Here is a 5,855-nt window from a genome sequence, read left to right on the forward strand (position 1 = left end):
GATACCCGACTCTCTAACAAGAGTCACTTTATTGCTTGTACGATCACGTGCACTTGCGTGTGCAATTTGACCGCAATAAGTTTTTGGCGCCGCTGCCAGGGACTTTAACAATTAGAAAATATTTGATTGTTCTAGTTTTGAAGTTAAACACAAGTGTTGACAACTTCTCTTATCATTTCGTTGTTGCAGGTTGCTTGCTACTCCAAGCTGGACAAAGATCAAGAATTGTTGTCGCCTCTCTCGGAACCTGAAAGTTCCGTACATAAAAGGCGGAGACAGGCAGAATATCCAATCCCTTTGGTTATTGGGGAAATATCATCTCCAACCATTAAGACAGAGTAAAGAGAACAAACACCTGAAACAATGGCAACTAATGAGATGAGAGTTAGAGATGTGGCAATCTCATGACTCACCAATGTGACTTCATGAATTCAGAAACCTGAGGCTGGTGGGAGATTTGAACTGAAGCAGGGCATGGTGCAAATATTGCTCTGAAATGGGCAGTGAACTGGTCTTTCTTAAGGATCCTATGATTCACATTCAGAACTTTCTGGAAATCAGTGATACTTACACTCCAACTGGAGTGAATAAAGATTATGTGAGGCTCATTTTATTCCCCTTTTCTCTGTTGGGGGAAGCAAAAAGATGGTTGAATTCAAAGCCCGCAAACTTAATCACCACTTGGAATGATCTAGCACAGAAGTTCCTCATTAGATTTTTTCCATCTAGAAAGACAACTAAGTTGAGGAGTGACATATTAAGTTTTAGGCAGAAGGGTGGTGAGAACTTGTACCAAGCTTGGGACAGGTTCAAATCGATGTTGATGAGCTGCCCTCATCATCATCAAGCTAATGAGGTGTTAGTCCATACTTTCATTGAAGGTCTAGAGATTAACACTAATATTTTTCTTGATTCAGTTGTAGGTGGACAAGCTTTAGAGAAGACTTATGAAGAGTTATACACATTGCTGAATCAGTTTCTCAAGGGAATGGGAGTGGACTGAAACCGGTAGTTCAGAAAACCGTAGGTGTACTAGAGATTGATGTTGTGACTTCATTAACTGCACATATTTCTGCCATGCAGAATATGATGAATACACATTTCAGTAACATGACTTTGGGGCAGCAGATTCTCAATTTTGTAGGTAATACTCAAAAAGGAGGAGTTCAAAAAAACTATTGAAATTCTTATAACCCAAGTTGGAGAAACCACCCAAACTTTTCCTGGGGTGGAAATCAAAATCAAAGCCAAGGACAGAATCACTATAGACCTCAAGGTAACTCACAAGGATATCAAGGACAGATGCAAAGGGAGCAGCCTAAATCGCAATCTGGGAACATGAGTGTTGAGTAGATGTTAAAGAATACTATGGCAGATCAAGCTCAGTTAGCCGCAGAGGTGAAAAATAATCAGCTAGCTACTCATAACCTGGAGAGACAATTTGAGCAGTTTGCTAGTGCCAAAAATTCTAGACCACAAGGAAGGTTGCCTGGTAACATTGATCCAAATCCAAAACAGGTAAATGATGTGAGTACTCGGAGTGGTTTACAAATGGAGGAGCTAGCTCCTAAGAAAAACACCCCTGAAGCAGTCAGCAAAGAGGGTGAACTAAAAGAGGTTGATCCGAAAGAGAACGAAGTAGTTGCACCCACTGAAAAGGTGAAACCAATAGTAAGACCACCTCATCCATTTCCTAATAAGTTCAAGAAACAAAAGGAGGATGAATGTTTTGGTAAGTTTCTATATTTGCTGAAACAAGTTCATATTAACTTGTTGTTGGTAGATGTTTTGCAGGGTACGCCCAAGTATGCCAAGTATGTTAAGGAGATTGTGGAAAATAAAAAAAGGCTGACAGAATCCAAGGTAGTTGCACTTACTAAAGAGTGCAACTCCATGACTCAGAAGAGGTTGCCCATTAAACTAAAAGATCGGGATACTTTAAGGTACATATTACGATAGGTTAGAGTATTCATGCCCGAGGGTTTTCTGATTTGGGAGCAAGCATAAACTTGATTCCAACCTCAATGTACATGAAACTGGGGTTGGGTAGTCCTAAGCCAACCGCCATAATCTTACAGTTGGCTGATAGATCTGTAGCCAGTCCTGAGGGGGTGGTAGAAGATGTGCTAGTGTAAGTGGAATCACTAATTTTCCCAGTGGACTTTGTAGTATTGAACTTTGAGCCTGATCCTGAGGTCCCATTCATCTAAGGGCGACCATTCTTAACGACTGGGAGAGAAATTATAGATGTAGCAGTTGGGTATTTCACCATGAGAGCTCATGATAAAGTACATGTTTATTATGTACAAAGCTTTGAAGATGCCGCCAGTATATGAGGAGTTGTCTGCCATCACGGTGATAGATATTAAGCCAAAAGCTAAGTAAATAGTAGCTAAGGACCCTTCGAAGAGAGTGTTGAGAGGTGATGAGATCTATGGAGATACTAAGGTACATGAAATTGCAATTCTTAGATGTGTCACGAATTACAGATGCTGGAGAGAGATGGGAGTTGCTAAACAGGGTGTTAGGACCTCCACCTAAGCCCTCCATTAAAGAATCTCCTAAGATGGAGTTGAAAGAGTTGTCAGCTCACCTCAGGTATGCATTTTTTGGTAAAGAAAAAACTTTACCAATTATTTTTTCTGCAACATTATCTGACAAACAGGTGGAAGTGACATTGTTGATTCTTAAGAAGAGGAAAGTTACGTTAGGGTGGCAGATGTTAGACATCCATGGTATAAGCCCAGCTCTGTGTATGCACAAAATATACATAGAGGAAGGGTATAAGGCAAGTGCACAACATCAGCGGAGACTAAAACTGTTGATGAAGGATGTGGTCAAAAAGGATGTGATTAAGTGGTTAGACGCAGGGAAAAATAGAGTACCCAATATCGGATAGTAAATTGGAAAGTCCAGTGCAGTGTGTGCCTAAAATTGATGGGATGACAGTGGTGACGAATGATAAGAATGAATTGATTACCACATCAAGATTAACTGGGTGGATGATATGCATGGATTATAGAGAACTTAACGAAGCCATTAGAAAGGACACCTACCGGTACCTTTCATTGATCAGATGTTGGATAGGTTGGTTGGCTAGGAGTATTACTGCTTTCTTGATGGGTATTCAGGGTATAATCAGATTGTTATTGCACCCGAGGATCAAGAGAAGATGACATTCATATGTCCATATGGCACTTAAGCATTCAATCGTATGCCATTTGGTTTGTGCAATGCCCCAACTACTTTTCAGAGATGCATGATGGAAATCTTCCATGATATGGTGGAAGATTTTGTAAAAGTTTTTATGGATGACTTCTTGGTATTTGGTGAGTCTTTTGAGTTATGCTTAATCAATCTTGATAGAGTCCTTGCGAGGTGCGAGGAAACAAATTTGGTGTTGAATTGGGAAAAGTGTCACTTCTTGGTAAGAGAAGGAATTGTGTTGGGTCACAAGGTATCCAAGAGTGGGCTGGAGGTGGATAAAGCAAAAGTAGAAGTGATTGAGAAGTTTTTACCCCCAGTATCGATAAAAGGAGTGCGAAGCTTTCTTGGCCATGCTGGCTTCTACAGGAGGTTCATTAAGAACTTTTCTAAAATTCAAAACCCATTTGCAGTTTATTAGAAAAAGAGATGAAATTTCTGTTTGATAAAAAATGCTTGGAGGCGTTTGAACTGTTAAAGCAAAAGTTAATTGAGGCCCCTATCCTCATTGCACCAAACTAGGAACTTCCATTTGAGATAATGTGTGATGCTAGTGATATTGATGTTGGATCAATGTTGGGGTATAAAAAGAACAAGGTTTTTCGTTCCATATACTATGCGAGTACACTAGAAGCAGGCCAGACAAACTACACTGTGACTGAAAAGGAGATGCTGGCCTTGGTGTATGCACTTGACAAATTTAGATCATATCTGGTGGGAACAAAGGTGATAGCCTAAACTAATCATGCAGCTGTCAGATGTCTCTTTAACAAGAAGGATGCAAAACCTAGATTGATCAGATGGATCCAGCTTCTTCAAGAGTTTGACCTGGAAATAAGAGATAGAAAGGGAACGAAGAATCAAATAGTTAATTATCTCTCCAGATTAGAGGATTCGTCTCATGTGTTGAATGAAGGTCAAATTCGTGAAGAATTCCCCGATAAACTGTTTTTGACACTGGACATTGCATAGGTACCACAGTAAGTGGATATTGTAAACTTTTTGATGAGTGGCTTATTTCCATATGGAGCATCAACACACTACAAGCAGAGGTTGAGGTATGATGCTCGCTTTTATATATGGGGTGAGCCGTATTTGTTTAAGCTTGGTCTAGATCAAGTGATGCAAAGGTGCATAGTTGAGTAAAGGCACTCAAGTGTTAGAGAGTTTCCATGTCTCACCGTATAGTGGACATCATGGGGGTGAAAGAACGTCATATGAGGTATTGCAATCTGGTTTCTTTTGGCCCACTTTGTTTAATGATGTTGCTTTGTTTGTTAAAGGTTGTGATTAGTGTCAAAGAATGAGCACCATTTCAAGAAGGAATGAGATTCCATTGAACAACATTTTGGTGGTGGAAATCTTTGATGTATGGGGGATAGATTTTATGGGACCATTCCCAATGTCCAGAGATAACCAATATATTCTAGTGGCAGTTGATTACGTGTCCAAGTGGGTCGAAGTTGTTGCACTGCCAACAAATGATTCCAAAGTGGTTGTGAAATTCATTAGAAAACACATTTTCACCAGGTTAGGAACACTAAGGGCTATAATAAGCGATGGAGGTACACATTTCATCAATAACTCCATTCATAATTGTTGCCTAAGTATGCGGTGTGGCATAAAGTTGTGGCGGCATACCATCCCCAAACTAGTGGACATGTTGAGGTGTCAAAAATGGAGGTTAAGGGGATCCTTCAAAAGATTGTAAATGCCCATAAAAAGCATTGGGCTGAAAAGCTAAATGACGCTTTATGGTCATATTGGACATCTTAGAAGACACCGGTAGGGACTTCTCACTATCGAATGGTGTTTGGCAAAACTTGTCACTTGTCGGCTGAATTGGAACATAGAGCATATTGGGCAGGAACTAGAAGAGTTTAGGTTTCATGCCTATGAGAATGCGAAGGTATATAAAGAGAAGACTAAAAGATTGAATGACAAGCATACAGTGTCACGAACCTTCGAGCCTGGTCCACTAGTGTTGTTGGTCAATTCTAGGTTGAATTTGTTCCAAGGAAAGCTCCAGTCTAAATGGAGTTATCCATTCAAGGTAGTCCGAATGACCCAACATGGTGCGGTTGAGTTAAGAAATAAGGGTGACAGTTCCACATTCCTTGTAAATGGATAAAGGGTTAAACATTACTTTGGCAAGGATGTGGATCGCGAGGTCGAAGCTCTCACATTGGATGACGCGTGAGGCATAAAATGGGTTGTGTCGCGATGTTAAATCAGGCATTACACGGGAGGTAATTTGTGAACCAGTGTAATAGTTTAGGAATGCTTTGTTTTTTTAAAAAAAATGAATAAAGGAAAAAAATACAAAAATATGAGTCATGCCATGAACAAAACTAAGGCACTGCATTGGAGGCAACCCATAATGGTTAAATTAATGGGTTGTTAATGCAGGGGTGCAACAAAATAAGCTGAGGGAAATGCGTATCAAAGGCGCGTCATCGCGAGGCAGGTTACAAATCTTGCTTCGCTGAAGAAATTGCAGGCAGTAAGCCTCGTGTTGGCTCCGCATCGCGAGGCAGGTTCCAAATCCTTCCTCGCTAAAGAATTTTGAGGCAGTAAGCCTCGTAACACTCGTGCATCGCGAGCTAGAGTCAAAATGTGAGTTCGATGATAAATGATTTGTTACGTCATAG

The 5,855-nt window shown here is 40.4% G+C and overlaps 1 non-coding gene across 1 annotated transcript; it reads right to left on the bottom strand.

Annotated features, from left to right (window-relative positions):
• Positions 1-739: 739 nt before the first annotated feature.
• LOC114075445 lies at positions 740-846 on the bottom strand. Its single transcript, XR_003575892.1, has one exon. It is a non-coding gene; the product is annotated as a small nucleolar RNA R71 (small nucleolar RNA).
• Positions 847-5,855: the final 5,009 nt, after the last annotated feature.

The sequence above is a fragment of the Solanum pennellii genome, chromosome 12, assembly GCF_001406875.1.
Source record: "Solanum pennellii chromosome 12, SPENNV200".
Taxonomy (NCBI): domain Eukaryota; kingdom Viridiplantae; phylum Streptophyta; class Magnoliopsida; order Solanales; family Solanaceae; genus Solanum; species Solanum pennellii.